Here is an 18,486-nt window from a genome sequence, read left to right on the forward strand (position 1 = left end):
AAGGAGGGATTTCTTCTTGGACATATCAGGTTAAACAAATGCTTCCACATCCACACCTCCTCCCAGCTCTCAGGGAAAAACTTGCTGGGCTTTCCTCTCCTTGGGAAGTTTGACGACATGCCGAAAATTCTGCTTCTCTGTGACGTGTGATACCGCGAGTCTTCATTGGGGGCTTGTTTAATCTTGTCAGCATAGGACTCTTCCTCCTCCCCCCACCTCCCTCGCTCCCTTCCTGTATCTGAAGCCTCTTTGGGAAGACGGCTCAACGGGAGAGCGTCTCACACGACGCCGAAATCCCCACTAGTTGTTCGCCTTTCACCCGCAATTGACTTTGCGAACACCTGCAATGTCTTCGATAAGTAGCTCGTCTTATCTCCTTTGGGAGAGCAGACCCCCATTATCGCGGGTTCGGGGGCAGATACCCCCGTCGTGCCGCAGGCCGCAAATGATAATCCATGCTGCCACACCGCTGAAATCCTGGTAAAGTGATCCTAAATTGACAAAACCCTTGGATCCTCTGGACTAGGTTAAGCCTCATCTATTAGTGCTACAGTAGCTCAGGATAAGGGTTCGTCAGCCTTGTGCCACTCCTGAGAACGTCATCAGCAATGCCGTCCTTTTGGTTATCTTCCTCCTTTAATCCCCGCAGACACAGCAATGCAAGAGGGGCAAAGAGTTCACCATCCCTCTCTCTCTAAAGTCTTTAGGTAATTTCTTCATAAAGTCAGTGGTTGGGTCTGTGAAAACACTGCATCGAGCCATAATATCAGAGCAGACGGCATTAAGCTTGTGCGCAGAGTACTGCAACTGGTTATTTCACTGGCCCAGAGTCCGTGAGCGCAGTAATTGATTGGCGTGATGGAATTAAGGGGAGACTTGCCGTGCTGAAGGGAGAGCTGGCACGGGCCTGATACATTAAATATCTGGCACGGCTCAGCCAGCCAGGCATCTGATTATGATTTCAAAGGACTCGGACCTGGACTTGATTAAAAACCACGTCGCCCAGATGAAGGGCCTGCAAGGCCCCCATAGGCATCCACAGAGATGCCAGTAAGGGGAGCCACAGTGAGTAACAGCAGCCCTGTATGAAGTCATGGCACGCCAGCCTAATTACAGGTCCATTTAAGGGGGCTTGTTTCAGGCAGCCAATCAAACTTTGTCTGGGAAGGATGTAGGTGGGCTACGGCTGTATACCTTTCTCACAGAGATAAACCCTCCTCTGCAAGAAAGAGTGAGAACTGTTATGAAATTATGGCAAATGAAACTGCGGAAAACAGAGGGAGGAAGATGCAAGAAAAGTCTAGACCTCCTGGAGGAGTTTACTTACTGCCTTCCTTGCTGAGTTCTAACAAGCCGCAAGAGCCAAGTTAATAACCCCTATTCCCCCCTCCCTCACTCCTTCCATCCTTCCATCCCTCTTTCCCATCATCCTGCCTCACACCCCTCCCTCATCACCCCCTCATCCTCTCTCCCAGTCTGCTCTGGCCTAAGGGAGGGGATAGCGATTAATATCTGCCTAACTTGTTACCTAATTCATTATGGAATAGCAGTTAATTTGATTTGATATTATTTTAATAAAATTCTGTAATATATTAGATTGTTTCAGGCTATCAAAATCATTTTCCAATTATTATGGTTACTCAAGCAAGTCCAGCTTTTTCCCCCCTTTGTTGCGAACGGCAGTTGGTCTGACTGTGAATACATTAGCTGCTACAACTCCATCCTGCCGATTGAAGGGAGACTAAAATATACGTGTATGCATGATTACACCCCAAATGTTATTAGTGCTATAGATCCACACAGCCGCAATAGATTGGAGTGTAACTGGCCCAGCAAGGTGCCTTAAATGTGTTTGATTGAGCCCTCGTAAGGAGGAATGAATAACAAAAATCCAAAGAGATCTGATTTCTTTCTGTGCTAACGGCCGCACACTAGTGTTTTGGCTCTCTGTTAATTAGTAACACGCTTCAGCAACCCTGCCCTTTCTGAGGCATCAAGGCACAGTGGGCTTCGCCTCAGAAGGATGTGATTTAAGCAACCCCAACACCACCACCACCCCCACCCATACACACACGCACACCTCGCTGCCCCCCCCCCCCCCCCCCCCCCCCCCCCCGCCAGCCTTTGAAAGCTACCGTAGAACAGAGAGATGGGGACTCACCATCACATCTCGAATACCCTGCCCACAGCTTCAAGGAGAGGGGTTTAAAAGGGAACAACACCTTATAATCGCAGCGTGATGGTGTGCTGTTTGTAAGCTTTTCATTTCCAGCACCTGTGACCTCACTCGTTCCTCCCACAGGCTAGAACTGTGTCCTTACTTCAACTTGTAGTAAGCAGGGCAGAGGTAAATATTTTAAACCTAAACTGGATCACCAGGTTAGGGTTATATGTATAAATGTGATAAAAATTATGGCCAGTTTCTAATCTGATGGAACCAAGTTTTGCTCAGATTGTACCAGTCAGTTTTGAGTGAACATTTCACTCATGGAGACATGATTCAGACTGTCACACAAGGTTTTCTGATACAACAGGTCTTTCAGCATCTTCTTCCATATTCCGCATACCAACACATATGGACTTTCACTCCCTCAGGCTAAAAAGGTACTATTTGCTACCTCATTATTGGTTCACTCTTAAGTAAGGACAGAAAGAAAAGAATTTCAGTTTATTGAGTAGTTGCCAACAGTTTCTAACCACCTGTTTAACGCACTGACTTGATCTAAGGAAGAAGGCTTTTATTATATGCTCTGTTCAGTCTGTCAAAGATTATGCAGAGCTGCTGCTACAAAGTGCAATTTATGTCCACTTGCACATCATTTCCTTGTACAGTCAATGGTGCAGAATTTCCAAAGCTGTCCACCTCTTGAAGAAATGCCTCTACGTCTATAATTACGGGCCACGCAGTCAATTACACCCAGCTGGAACAGCGGAGCCAGGTTGACATTGATGTCTTTTATTTGACCACAGACAGGTTTTTTTGTCTCAACGCCTTGTCCAGTGACTCTGATGTCTGTGCCAAGGGGTGCCCCGGGGCACTCGCTTAGGGCCCAGCCCGGTTTCATGAGTTCCACCTCTCTAAAGCTCATAACTCAACTTTGACGAGCTGTTGGCAACCTCCCAAACACATACCAATCTCTTGCCAATGTATGCAAACCACTCTCACCTCGAGAGTTCTCCTTTTTTTCTCCATACCATGACAATGGAGTTCACTTTTTAAACGCCCTACTTTTTATCTCTTATTGCATTCGAATAACCGCCCCCCTTCTTTTTTCTCCCTGCAGTCACAGCGTTATCATGATTTATAGAAGAGTCCATTTTGTTTTCAGTTCCAAGACGCTCAAATCAAAGTACCATTGCAGTGCTTTATCTTGGTTTATTGGAAGCCACTGTATACTCCCCTCCTGGTCAGTTAAATGTATTTAAGTGTATATTTAGATAAAAATAGTCTCCGAACTGCAGATTTCATTGTTTTCCATGTCAGTGATGAATTTCTCTTTTTTGATAGTTACTCGCAGGGAGAAGAAAAACGCAGGCTTGGCTGCACTGTTATTTCCTCTGAAGAAAAAAAAAAAAAAAAAAGAGAAGGCACTCACGGTAAGAAAAAGGGACCGACTCAAAGAATCTGATTACTCTACCTTGCTTTGAAAGTATACCATCTGCAGTGCATTCACCATTGTGGTTTGACATTTAATTAACATGTCAAAAAATATTTTGGTCATTATTTCAAGTTTTTCCCCCGGGGTATTTGCCCACAAGCCTGGAATGTTCCCATCAATTACCGCCACTCCCTTCTCTCCTCCACTGGCTGTGAGGACACGAGGAGAGGTCACTGGAAAACTTGTCTTGCAGACTTGGAGCGCATTATAAAACACAGCGTTCAAGGGGTTTATATGCAAAGCAAGGTGATGACAAGGCATGCTTATGTTGACTGAGACGCCAGCATTTCAGAATAACACACAAGCTTGGCTTTTTCCCCCTCAGTCTCTTGAGCACCCAACTCAGCAATCTCAATGAGCTTCCATGTTCTCTAGCAGTCAGAGGAAGAGAAAAAAAAACACACACAATACACAGAAAACATGAAAACCCACCTTTGTTTAAATCAGGTAACAATACCTTGCTGTCTGTCAGGCCAACACAAAAGCCTTTAAGATGCACCCTGCTGTTTCTAAGATTCTCAGAGAATGCATCTGCACAGGCGGATGACGTCTTATGATTTATGCCATGAGGACACAGTATAATAGAACAATGGCCAGAGTCCTTCCATAGAACAAAGAGGGCTGCAGGAGAGCCGGTGAATGGCGAGATGCTGTCACTTATTACAGGAAATATGAATGGATAGAGGCCACATTTGATTTTTAAGGTACAATACTTTTGTGAGATGTTTGTCAGTCATCACTCACCAATCAATCCTTGATTAAAGGCTGCAAACACCTGAAAGAAATAGGAAGGGATGGTGGGAAGTGTATTTAACAGGGATAAATGATGGAAAACTGATTCCTGTTCATTTCCAAGACATTATTGTTAGTGATATAGAAACATTATTGAGGTAATTGAAAGCAACTATGATGTTTACTGCTGTCTTATTTATGTTTACAGTGGATAACACATGATTTCAGATGAGTAAGACAAGCCTAAGCTGAAAGGACACATATTAACACACACACACAGACATGCTCACACAGAACACATCAACACAGAGGAGCATTGGTGTTGTTTTCGAATTCAGCCTGCTTCTTTGGTCACCACAACTTTTGAGTTTAACCTCCATCTGACTTCGACGCACATCTTTTTAACTGCTCTCTACCGAGGCGACCAGGGGCACTATGTGTGCTTCCTTGCACCCCGCGCATTAAAACCTTCCCTCTTATGTTCTGGGAGATTGAAAGTGTCCAGCATATTATTCAAATGACACGCTGCCTCACCGGGCGCCTCTTTTCTCTCTCCTCTATCTCCTTTCCTCCGTCCCCCCCCCTCCTTCACATTATTTTTGAAGACAACTGCAGGCTAGAGGATAAGAATCCCGGTTGCGGTGCTTGCCGGCACTTCCTCCTCGGCCCTGATTTGAATAAAGAGCTTTGAAATTAAGTGGACAGGCCCCGTCAGAAAAGCAGCGGTGTGCCTTTAAGAAAGCCACCGTGCCCGGGTAAATTATTTTGATTGACGGTACCAGGAAATTTTTTGCGAGCTGGGTGATTTAATTGCGAGTGCCAGGGGGCATCTTCAGGGGCCAGGTACCGACGCTCCTCGCCACTGCCCGTTTGATCTCCTCTAGCCGTCTCCCGATGGTACCAGCCGCCCGGGCACCGAGGGCCAGAGGGCAGATGAACAAAGGCAAGTCTGAGTCTGTGAGCCTCTCTCTACTTCGCCTCTTCTGAAATAGAAAAAAAAAAAAAAAAACAAAGCTGTGGAATGGGCAGCCAAAAGTGTGAAAATGGATTTCCAAGCTCATTTGATGTTAAGTCTTTAGTGTCAAGAGTAGTATATTCATTGATAAAGAGAAAAGAAAGAAAGAGAGGGAGAGGGTAAGGTGGAGATGGAGGGGCGGAGGAGGAAGAAGGGAGGGAGAGCAAGAGAGTTAAGGCAAAGAGAGTGAGAGCATCTTCTGACAAACAGTGTTTTTTTTTTTCTTCTATTTTCTGGATGGAGGAGAGGTGTGGACTGGGTTTCAAACGGGAGGGAGGATTAGGGAGAGGGGGCTTAATGAGAAAAGGATCCCTAGTCAACGGACAGGGCCTGTCAAAAAGAAGAAGCCAATACTCACTCCCAAAAGCCAAGCCGAGCCCCAGCCAGCAAAAACATGCACACAAATGCACACACACACACCTCCAGACCCAACAGTTTTCTTTAAATCCCATCAACCAAAACCCAACACTACCATATATAACCCATACTACTATCTCCACCAACTGTCCATCTCACATTCACTCTCACAGCAGAGTGAACCAGCAAGAGAAGTTGTCTTTATCAGTCCCAGTACTCGATATGAACTGAACAAAGTAGCTTGGCTGTAGCGCTCAAATCAAACCTCGGATCCAGATGCCTCTGGTCTCAAACTCAATCCTGTTGTGTCTCAGACTCTGCCACTACCGCTCGTTGGCTGATTTATTGCCTTAGATCTACTCATTTACATACATATAACATTAGCTAAGCCATATTCTCTCCATCTGTTGTATAGCAAAACAATGTTGAAATGCAATTACATAGTATTTAGTATAAACTGCTAGCTAAATGGCACTGAGGTGTTTCTGACCTCAGCCCGGTTAGTTTTAAAGGGTATGGGCTTCACAGTGCTATATTCTAATGTTTTGTCGTATTTAATTATATGTATTTATTTTATTATTATTAACAATAATGGTAACATTGATAATGAAAATATAATTCTTTGGGTTTTTTATTCATTCTTATTTTTTTTTGTTTTTTTTAGTTTTTTGCCTGCAATATATACTGTTATTGTGTAGTTCTGGTTTTCTTCTTTGTAACATTGATAAGGAAAATAAAAGAAGATTGCACTTCTAAATATTTGTGTGATTTTTTTTTTTTTTTTTTTTTGAGGCGGGTGGGGGGTCACCACCAATTACACTTAGGGCACCCAAACGGCCAGCAGCAGCACCAAGTAACAGGGAGCTGAATAACCAGGCTTATATGCTGAATTTGATAGAATGAGATTCAAAACCTATATGGTAGTGTAGATGTGAACTATATGCATTTAGATTCCAAACGTCTCTAAAGACAGGATACATTAGGAGATATAAAATGCATCGAATACTATATGTACATTCAAGTCAAAACATGTAATCAGCATTATGCGTGACATTTACTGACATATAACTGTAAGGCTGGAGGCTGTAAATCCAGTCTGTGTTCAGAGGAACAGCGGCCTGTTGTGACCAGCCTATACTGCACAGGATCCACACACTATTGAGAGAAATGTTCCCTCAGTTACTCCCAGTGCTTTTATGGCATCTCTCCATGAGCTATGTGATAGAGGCTGTATGCAAGTGTGGGTTTAGACGCTCAATATATTCTAATCTACATGTTGATAAAGAGGACTGAGATTTCCTATTGACACTTGGAAGACGCTAGCTTGTATGGAGAGGCTCCAAAACTCAGAGCAATAGCTATACCTATGATTACAATGCTTATACATAGCAAACAATAAGATGGAGCTGCGTGCAGTTGATAGAGAGAAAACAGTGTCTTTATGAAAATCTCACATTCCAACGGAAGGGAATAATTTCATTTGCAAAGAAAAGACCCTAAATTGTCCCCAAATGAAAGCCCCTGGGGGCTTTTACCTCAGTACAATAGACCTTTAATCCAATGAGACTCCCATACACATTCACATTCACACACGCATTATGCTCACCACCACTCGGTTGTTCTTTAACTTCCTATATACTCTGTGTTCTTTGTCTATATTGCACCCTGTGATTTTTTTTTACTCTTAAAATTACATATTTTGTGTGTGTGTGTGTGTGTGTGTGTGTGTGTGTGGCTTTTTTTAAAAAACACCAGCATCATTTGCAATATTAAAGTCTCTCAAAAAATGTAAAAAAATGTTTTTTGCAGTTTGTACTTTTTTACTGGGGACACTTTAGTATGAAAAATTTCTATTCATCCTGTGGAATTAAGTGTTCTCTTTTCAGTCAAACATTTGGACAGAGAACAAATGTGTCTCACTGAAACAAAAGAGTGAAATGTCCTTCCCTGAAAAGACGATGGTAAAGTCAAAGGAGTCACACAAGATCAAACAGCTTGATTTTGTGTTATCACAGCTAAGGCTGCTGGGTGATTAAGAAAAAAAAAACAAATCACAATATTTGTTTTCAGTCAATATTAATACATATCATTAATATATATTAATACATATTAATACAGGTTGGCATTGTGTTTTGTTTGTCAGAAGCTCTGTCATAAAATTACATTTTTATCCAGTTTTAAGTCACATTTTACACTACACTTTTAAATTCTTGTTGTTTTACCTATTTGTTTTAACAAGATAAAAGATTTTAGTTATCAGATGCTCAGATTTTAAGTAATAAGTTTCCTGGTCAGGGCAACCTGACACAAACTTTGCAGCTAGCATAACCCGGCTTGTTTTTAGCAAGGGAGCTAGCTAGCCAACAGGGGACTGTAGATACTGGGTTTCGAGACGGTACCAACACCAACTACCAACTGAAGCCTAATTTTAACAGCGGGTCCACTTGCTGGGCTTGTGTCAGTAAGATTCACTGCTTGATGTTGTTTCTATGGGTAACCTCTGCTTAAACCATATCAACACTGCGGGCTCCGGGTTGGAGCCTCTGAGTGTAAGTGCCTTAGACCTCCCTGCTAGCAGCTGCTACCCTCCATAGCTGGTTGCTAACCTATGATTATGCATTTTTAGCCCTTGTACTGGCCTCCTTTCTATTTCTGTTCCCCAGCCACCCCATCTATAACCCATGGCTCCACTCACCTCCTCATCTGGCTGAATCAGCTGCGGCCATCTTGCTGATAAGATGCAAAGTTGGAAGGAAGAATCTCCAAACGCTACCAGACCCAGGAAGCTGAGAAATTCATGGACACCATCATTTTCAGCCCAGCACAAACAGACATAACCTGTGGCCTGATGCCACTGCTCCCTGTCACACAGAGGGAGAAGCTCCTCTCGTACACCTCCTAACTATGACATCCAGCTGGAAAATAAATTTGACATCCTCAACCTGCGTGACTTTCCTCCTTTGGCTGGGGAATCCCAGCCTCCTCCTCCATCTCCCCTTCCCTCGTGTGGGTCCCATAGCTCACTGTCACCTCTGATCCCTGCACCAGCCATACTTGGACACTCCTCCTGCCCCAGGGCTCGCCACTCCATACCACACTTTAGACCAGTGCCATGTGGGGCTCTGCCCCCCCTCTCCGTCCACCCACGCTCATCAAATCTGTGGTGACTGATATCCTAGAAAAGATTCCCAGCATCCTGGCTGAGCACCCCCTCGCCCAGGATATTGTCAACTATGTCGGCTGCAATGACATTCTCAGTCAGACCTCAGAAATACTAAAACGTGACTTCAGCAAACTCCTTGACTCCCTCACAGTCAATGGTAAATGGATCTTTATCTCCAGTCCCATCTCCTCAGTCAACCCCAGTGTGGGCCAATTTTGCTGCACTCTTAGCCTCCCTACCTGGCTGCAGTTAACCTGTACAGTTCACAAAAAGCTTTTGTTGACAATTTTAACCTCTTCTGGAAATGCCCAGCCTTCTTCCATCATGATGGAATCCCGCCCAATGGCCTAGGCTCACTCACTTTAACTGACAATTTATTTTACTCTCCCTCACCTTTTACCACATGACCTCATCCACTCCTGGTCACTTCAGGTCTCCACCAGCAAAACCACTCCCTCCCCTACAAACCATATTAGTTCCCCCTTGCAGGTAGGACTACCCTCTACCTGGGAGAAAACAACCTCCCCAATACAATAGCAACAGTGTCAAGACAAAGATTAGATAAGAAGGTCACAGTAAAAATCTTCCAATCCTACAAATTTGATTCACATTCCCTGTAAGCCAAGTATCTCAGGCCCTGCTCCAACAAATTTAATATTAGGGCCCTGATTAACCAGTCACTTTTAATCGATGATTTTACCTTTTACAAGCTTGATTTTATGTTATTAACAGACATTTGGTTGGACACCAAGAATGGGAATGCTGTCCTTATTGAATCCACCCCACCAAATATCATGTTTGAGTCTGAAGTACAAGAGAACAATAAAGGACCGGGTGTTTCTGACTTTTTTAGGGATATGTTCCTTTGTAAGACGTTATCATTGGAGAGTTCTCATCCTTTGAATAAAAAAATGGAAATTAAATTCTCTCCATGTATTCTACATATAGTCATATACAGGCCACCAAAATACTCTCCACATTTCCTTGATTATTTCACTGAGATGCTTTCAATTATCTGCACTGAATTTGACTGTGTAGTCATTAGGGGTGATTTTAATGTACACATAGACAATGTCAGTGAAAAAAATGCCATAGAACTTTCTGCCATACTTGACACGTTTGATCTGACTCAACATGTGAAAGAGCCGACCCATAATAGAGGACACATTCTAGATCTAGTTATTATTAAGGGTGTTAACATTTCAAATGTCACTGTGTTTGATGTTGCTCTATCAGATCATTTCTGTGTATTCTTTGATCTGTCTATTACACCAAAAATCAACATTAGATCTGAAACTGTTAAAAAAGGTACATTAATGAGAATACCAGGGCACTTTATATGGAAGCCATCAGATCTGAAACTGCCCCAGCTTCAAATCATGTTGATGATCTACTGAACATCCTCAATCTAAAATTTGGAATGTAATTGATGCCATTGCTCCTGCTAAGGTTAAATTCATCGTTAGTAAGCAAAAGACACCATGGAGAAACTCTCAGTCTGTAAGGGCCCAGAAAAGGGAGGGCTGGAGAGCCGTGTGAAAATGGCATGAATCAAACTTCCAGATTCACTTTGACATCTATAAAGAAAAAATACATATTTACAGTCTGAACTTGAAAAGTGCTAGGCAATCATTTTATTTCGGAAATCATCAACAAGAGCGGTAATTACTCATGCATCTTATTTGCTACCATTGACAGGTTAACTAACCCTCTGGTTCCAATATCCCAGGAACTAGTCTCTACCAGCAAATTCAGCAAGTTTGCATCCTTTTTTAATGAAAAGATTCAAGGCATCAGAAATATTATTATCTCCTCAATGCCAAACAAAAAAAACATCATCACCACAGTCTCCCAGAAGTAACTTGGTAGGCATGACACAATTTAATCCCACTGACAACAAACCACTCAAAGAAATTGTATCCAATCTCAATTCATCCACCTGTTGCCTTGATATTTTACCTACTAAAACTGTTTAAGGAAGCTTAAACAGTTTTGAGCAACCTGATGAAAGAACTAATATTTATAGTTAACAATTCTCTCCTGTCTGGAATTTTTCTAAAGCCCTTGAAAACTTCAGTCATTAAGCCTCTCCTAAAGAAGAGCATTCTTGATGCTACTATACTGAATAACTAACAGTCTATATCAATATCGTTTTTAGGTAAAGTTATTGAAAAAGTTGTTCACCAACAACTTAATAACTTTTTAACATTGAACAATTGCTTTAATAACTTTCAATCAGGATTTCAGCTCCATCACAACACTGAGACTGCACTCATATAGGTGCTAAATGACATTCGCCTGAACAATGCTTTTGACACTGTGGAAAATACAATTCTATTAGAAATATTAAAGAATTGTGTGGGACTCTCTGGAGATGTCCTTAAGTGATTCAAGTCATGTCTTCATGACAGAAAGTACTTTGTCTCCATTGGAAACTGTGTGTCCGAGCAGATGGTCATGACCTGCGGGGTTCCACAGGGCTCCATTTTGGAACCTCTCTTGTTTAATCTCTATATGCTTCCTTTAGGTCAAATTATACAAAATAATAAGCCTACCATAATTATGCAGATGACATGCAAATCTACATATCACTTACACCAGGCAACTGGACCTGAATTTCTGTCACTGCATCAAACAAATCAATTACTGGATGCACCAAAATTTTCTTCAACTAAATAGAGATAAGACTGAAATAATTGTCTCTCGAGCACAGAGAGAAAGACAGAATGTCAGCTTGCACCTTGACTCCCTGTCTCTCAAAACTAAAAGTCAAGTCAGATATCTTAGCATTATCCTGCACTCAGATTTAAATTTCAATAGTAACATGAAATCAGTAACTTAATCAGCTTAATACCATCTAAAAATATAGCAACAGTCAGAGGAATAATGTACAAGCAAGACCTATAAAGGCTTACCCATGCCTTTATTTTCATTCGATTGGATTACTGCAATGGTCTGTTCACAGGGCTTTCAAAAAAAAGCTTTTGGGCAATTCCAACTTATTCAAAATGCCGCTACCAGGGACCTGACAAAAACTAGAAATTAAGACCACATTACACCAGTTCTAAAATCCTTACACTGGCTACCAGTCACTCAGCAAACTGACTTCAAAATCTTGTTGTTCATCTACAAATCACTCTGTGGCTCTGGGCCCAAATGCATCTCTGTGGCTTGTGCCATATTAACCTTTTAGGAGCCGTACAAAACACAGTGAAGCAGCTTTTTGTTATGCAATACCCAGAATAACCCCCCAGATGATATTAGACAAGCCCTGACTCCGACCACTTTCAAGTCGAAGCTAAAAACTTTCTAACTATTTTACACTTCTTATTAATGGCTAAAAACATATCTTATCTTAGCTTTTAAATAGCCTTCATTTTAATTGTTTTTTTTTTTTTAATAATAATTTAATTTAATTGTGCATCTAACAGTGGGAGTATTTGTTGTGTTTTTTTATCTTTCTTGATTTGAACTGCACTTATTTATTTTTAAGTATTTTATCTTTTGTATATCTTGCCTTTACTTTTGCACTTTTTAATTGTAAATCTTTTACCTTTGCTGTATTTATATTACTCTGTAAAGCACTTTGAATTGCCCCAGTGTATGAAATGTGCTATAAATAAAGTTGCCTTGCCTTGCCTTGCCATATCAAGATATAAATGAAGTCACTATTTCTGTTGAGTTTAAAGATTCCCTTAAAGGTATCATTTGTAAGAATCTTCCAGGCCAATGGATGTAATACCATCTTCTCTATTTTTAAAAGTTTTGCCAATTATTGGCACCACTGTATCAGCTATTGTCAATTCTTCAGTGTCTGCAGGATGTGTCCCTTCCTATTTTAAGTATGCTACTATCCAACTTAGTTCCTGCTTTGCCCAAGAACTATAGGCCCATATCTAAACTCCCATTTTTGTCAAAAATTTTAGAGAAGGTCGTGGCAACTCGTTGCTGCGTTGGAGAGGCATAGTATTTATGATCAATTTCAGTCTGGGTTTCAGAAACAGCACTCTACAGAAACTGTTCTTCTGAGGGTCTCTTATGACATTTTAATGTCCTCTGATGTGATTTTTCTGTGCTAGTACTACTTGACCTCAGTTCTGTGTTCGACACAGTAGACCATCATATCCTGATAAAGACGTTACGACTGACGACTGAGTTATATCTTATCTTTCTGACAGACGTTTTATCATCTCTACTGGTGACTTTATGTCAGATTCCTCTCCACTGCCTTGTGGTTCGGGTTTGGTTCTGGGGGCCCTGTTATTCTCTCTATATTTGCTGCCCTTGGGATGTATCATAAACAGATTTGATGTTGCTTATCATTTATTTGCAGATGATATCCAACTCCACTTTTCATTCAAACCTTATAAGGCTTTTAGGTTAACTAGGCTCCTAGACTTTCTTAACACTATTAAATACTGGATGGCAGAAAATTTTCTACAGCTCAGTGCTGATAAGATGAAGGTTCTAGTTTTTGCCCCAGTGTGAAATATCTTAGGTGAGCACCATGTTTTTTGCCATTAAAAAAGAATTAATGTGGGGAAAAGCAGATTGTATTGTTGTTGTTTGTTGCCGGGGTGTTCCTCTGCAGATGGGACTAATTGCTGGTGTTTGAGACTGTGTACTTGTACTCTGTGTGCTTTATTGTATGGTAATGCTTATGGTAATAAACATAGTTTGTAGTGTTTCCCATCTTTGTTGGTACAGGTTTTCAGGAGTATTAATATACTGTACATCACTCATATCAGTATTTATGTAGACTAGCCCTGTTTGGGACTATGATTTACTGCATGGCCAAACAAGGAGAGGCCATACCACAGTTTATTCACCAGTGCTCTTGATGTTTGAAGGATGGGTCCTAGATTTTTCAAGTCTGTCTTAAAATGACAGTCAGGTGCCCAAATGAACATTGAAACAGGTTTTTCTTGCTATAATTATTCCTGCTGTTCATACTGACTATTAGCAGATCCCTTCATAATGCACTTACAATGTAAGTAATGATTACTAATGAAGTAATCCTTATTATACTTCCACCACAGCTCAACAGGGAAACACTGTCCAATGGAACACAAAGACGGAATTTGATGCTAAAAAGACTGTAATGTGGCAGATATCCACTTGATATGACTAGCTCAGACTGCTGAATCCTCATATAAGCATCAGCTCAATTTTTAAATGCATTTTTGAACAATATGACTGTGTGGACACACTGTGGATTTTGCCCTTCATCACTTACACTGAAAGCACATTTGAAAGGGATCTTTAACTCTAATAGCCAGTATGAACAGGAGGAATGATTACAGCAAGGAAAACCTCTTTCAATGCTCATATGGGCACCTGACTGTTGTTTTAAGACACACTTGAAAAATTATGAACCTATCCTTTAAGGTTGTTGTTACTGTTGAGCTGTTGCCTTTTGTGCCAGCACGAATTTTCTCAGAATGAGCGCTTGTCTCTGCCATCTTAAGCCACCTTTTGATATCAAATCAAAAGCATGTGGTGTGTTTAGCTAATTCAACCAACCTGGCTGTGCATTCCTAAAAGACTGCCATGTGATTGGTTTGTTTATGTGATGTCATTGGTTGTTAGTATGTTTCAAGCAATGTAACTTGAAAGTATATCAAATTTTTTTCTGTCATGGAAATACTTCTATAGGAATCAGTGTTCCCATATCACAGAGCCCTAATCTTAGTCTGACATTACATTCGCATATACCTTCGGCTTCAAAGTAATTAGCTGTATGGTGTTCATGGTTAAGTGTCCATCACCATCCATGTGATTCAGAATGACAGTGGTTTCATCCACATGCCTGGCCTCACTGGGAGAAAAACACCTCCACCTGTGCATTCTAGATTCACATGCATGTATAGAGACAGTGGCTTCTGTAAAATGATACTATTTATCATGTAAAATGCACTATTTTCTCAGGATGGGAACCCCTGGATGGGCTTCTGGAAGTATGACATTTTGAGGGAGAGATTTCAGATTTAGATGTAGATTTATGCATTGTCTTTAAAATGAATTCTTTGCAATGGTGCGCTTGTTAAAGGGCTTGTTTGTATTTGAAATCTCTCCCTACTCTCCTCTCAGACACCTTTTTCTCTCCCTTTATGGATCCAAGCAGCATTCTACTCCCACTTAATTGACTTTGCATAAAGAGGCATCTCTAAACTGGGATAATAATGTCAAGTTAAACCTCTAAACTTTGCACAGGGAAATCAAGTGCATGTTGTAGATTGGATTCAGGTACATGATACACAATGCAAACTATATCCTCTGCGGGCCAAACTGTGTATGCATTTTGTGGATATTGTATATAAATGGCTGAAGAGGAACAACTCAAATAGAACAGATATTATTTCAATTAGAAGGAACAGTTTTGACTGGGCAATAAAAAGCAATCTGCTAGATACGATGCAATCAGTATTAAAGGGATATTTCAGTGATTTAGTATTGCACTACAAAAAAATCTTACAAGAAAGAAAATAAAGAAGAGAGATAGAGAAAATAGAGAATAGCATTGTTTCATTAGACAGTCCCTGCCTGATCAACATCCATACCTTTCAAACTCCGCACATCCAGTTTGTCTCGCTGTCTTTCTGATGGCCCAGATGTTCCATGCTAACACTTAGCATACATGTCCCATGTTGAGACTTAAGTAACAAGTATGTTGAGAGACAGTATAGGATTGCGCTTCTTCTCATTAATGTGTAGACCTATAGCGGGTAGGTAGTAGCAGGTGGTAGACAAATAGTGTGTCATTGCTGCTAGCATCATTCAACAATAATTACATTTTAATCTTTGAAAGCTGCACATATTAAGAAGTTTTATGTTCCTAAATTTAGAAAATATAAAGCCATGGTGCCAAAAATGCCTTGTTATCAACATCAAGGTGATGTTGGTGTTCTAATTGCTAAATGGTTAAACTGACAGTGTGAACAGTCTCTCAAAGGGTTCCCTCAAAGATTAGTTTAAAGCTATATGGATTTTTTTCTATAATGTGGGGACACTCACACTTAGCCAAGCCATGAGCATTCTTTCAAGATGCGCTGGTACAATGTGAAAGATTTTCCATAGCATTTAACAGCTAGGTCAAAAGTAATGATGTGTTGGAGGTATGTTGGTGTACTCACATTGAACAATTGTACAGCTGGTGTTGCTAATCTGAATATTGCATTTTGGGTAGCAGCTTCACAATAAAAACCTTGCTACTAATGTGAAGCTGAAAATGTTGGGTTTGCATAAAGGGTTTTCTTTTTGTTGGTCCAGTCATTGGTTATATCAATTTTGATGACACATCAAAGTTATTCCTGAGATCCTGGAATGCAGCAACATTGCTAAAAATAGGTCTAACAGGCAACAAGCACAAGCAATCAGACAGTCTGACAGGTTGTAAACAAGCTAATAGGTTGGCCAAACTTATTTGGAAGAGAAAACAATGGTGAAAGTTATTACCCAAACCGTCTGTTGTAAACATCCACTATAGTTTGCAGAACAACTTATTAGTTCATTTTTGGCCTGCCGTACCTGCCATCGTTGTGATCTTTAAAGATCCTCACCAGACATGTATTAAGATGCATAAACATACTGTGTTTGGAAGTATAATGTGTGTCTGATATGATTTTTCAGCAAAAAAAAGTATAATTACCGCTTTAAAATCCTTAAAATGACATCTACTCCTTCTCCCTCATTAAAAATTCCAGAAGCTATGAATATGCAAATATATTCATGGCAGTGTGCAGCAGTGCAGGGGCTCCTCTGCACTGCTTCTCTGTAAAGAGTGTTAGGGACTCTTCTCTTAACATGAGTAAATGTGTAGATAACAAGAAGGTACAGCCCAACCGAACTCCTGAACATTATTAATAACTTGCATGCCTCATTTCCATCAAAGCTTAGAGTGGCACTCAGCAGACTTCAGCTCATAGGACACAATGCCCTGCAGCAGTGGACTGGTGTAGCAGAACAGACTACAACGGCTCAGAGGCAAGAGGAAGTGGTGTGCACGGAAGCAGGAGAGGGGTAAGCAGGCCAGTTTGTTAGCCAAGCTAACAGCTCACGTGACCAGGCCAGCCATTCTTTTTGGTCAATTTTCGCTCACTGGATAGAAAATGGATCTGATCCGACTGAGACTGAATGTTCATTGGGAGATGAGGAACCATTGTGTTTTTCTCCCGATGGAAACTTGGTTAAACCACAATATGCCGGACTTGGCTTATTTTCAAATCAAGGGGTTGCTACTTTTCCATGCAGATTCATGCAGACTCTACATATAATTATCTTTAATTATAAATGATTGCTTCCTTAGATTTGTGACGTAGGATACCCTTCCTGATTGAATCCGTGTTTTTGAGACTGTCCTTGGTACAATGCAGTTTAAAAGCGGAAATGCTAAACCATGGAGTTGACTGCTTATTTTGCTCCTGATATTTCTTGTAGCATATGAAAAACACCACATGGTCATGTTAACATAACTAAAAACTTGATATTCATTGGACGGGGTCTTTAAAAGTTTTCTTGTGATTGATTATTAACAACGGGTGTGCGCACATTTGGTTTTACCTACAAACAAAGAAGTAACTATCAGTTTACACCCAGTTTGGCTGCTCGTGTTGGACCTATTTTTAGTGATCTCAGATCTCAGCAACGACTTGGGTGAGTAAAGTGTTAATATAACTGATAGAAGCAATGGCCAGAGCTACAGAAATGACAGATATGAGAAAGTATGAAGTAATAGGTAAAAGTAAAACTAAACTAAGAACCAATGAGATTTTAAAAGTAGTTATCTTTAAACAGAAGAACAATCTTACACATGTTGTTAATCAGTTTAGCACAAGCCCTGCTACCAAGCAGGACCACAACAGTGCAGGTCAATGCAGTTACTGTGTCCCCTGATGTGAGGCTTAAGTTAATTTATCTTAACTTGGCAGGCCTGTACAGTACCAACTGGCTACATAACCAGTTCACTGCTACAACATCAACAGAGAAGCAAAGCTCCATCCATCAGTGAAATTTTTGCAGGTTCGTCCCCATAGCCCTGCAGTGTGTTGATCATCCTCCCTGCTTGGATCTCATCAACCGTCTGCTGCCTAACCCTCACCGCTCGTCTAATTCCCAACAAGCTGATTTCCGCCCAAGATTATTTAACCGAGAACCTGCATTGTTTATTTTGTTATATAAGTCAATAATCTTTTTCCCTCCTCTATTCCCCAGATTTAGCTAATCTGCCTAATTACAAATTAGCATTCTCCACATAGAAGACCCAGATTTCCAAATTAAGACCCAGGCTTCCAGGGGACGCTGAATCAGCTGGTATTGGCTGATGATGTGTCTCCAAAGCACCCAGTAAGACACACAGGAGCTTCCTCCTCTGTACCTACCATGTTTCCACAGCCCAGGATAATGTGGCACCTGAAGAGAGAGGAGACTGAGCTTTGTTTAATTTGACCCTCTGATGTCAATAGAGAATATGTGTTTAAATTGTTGAGTGTCTCTCTATGATCCCAGTATGCTAAAGTGGCTTTGATTGCCACAAATCTCCCAACAAGTGGGTTAATTCAGCC

At 41.0% G+C, this 18,486-nt stretch overlaps 1 long non-coding RNA gene across 1 annotated transcript; it reads right to left on the reverse strand.

Moving 5' to 3' along the window:
- Positions 1 to 76: 76 nt before the first annotated feature.
- Positions 77 to 11,900, reverse strand: LOC122998342. The gene is made up of 4 exons (XR_006407398.1): positions 11,538 to 11,900; positions 9,284 to 9,286; positions 4,787 to 4,796; positions 77 to 89 (listed from the first exon to the last, which is right to left on the reverse strand). It is a non-coding gene; the product is annotated as an uncharacterized LOC122998342 (long non-coding RNA).
- Positions 11,901 to 18,486: the final 6,586 nt, after the last annotated feature.

Source organism: Thunnus albacares, chromosome 15 (assembly GCF_914725855.1).
Source record: "Thunnus albacares chromosome 15, fThuAlb1.1, whole genome shotgun sequence".
NCBI lineage: Eukaryota > Metazoa > Chordata > Actinopteri > Scombriformes > Scombridae > Thunnus > Thunnus albacares.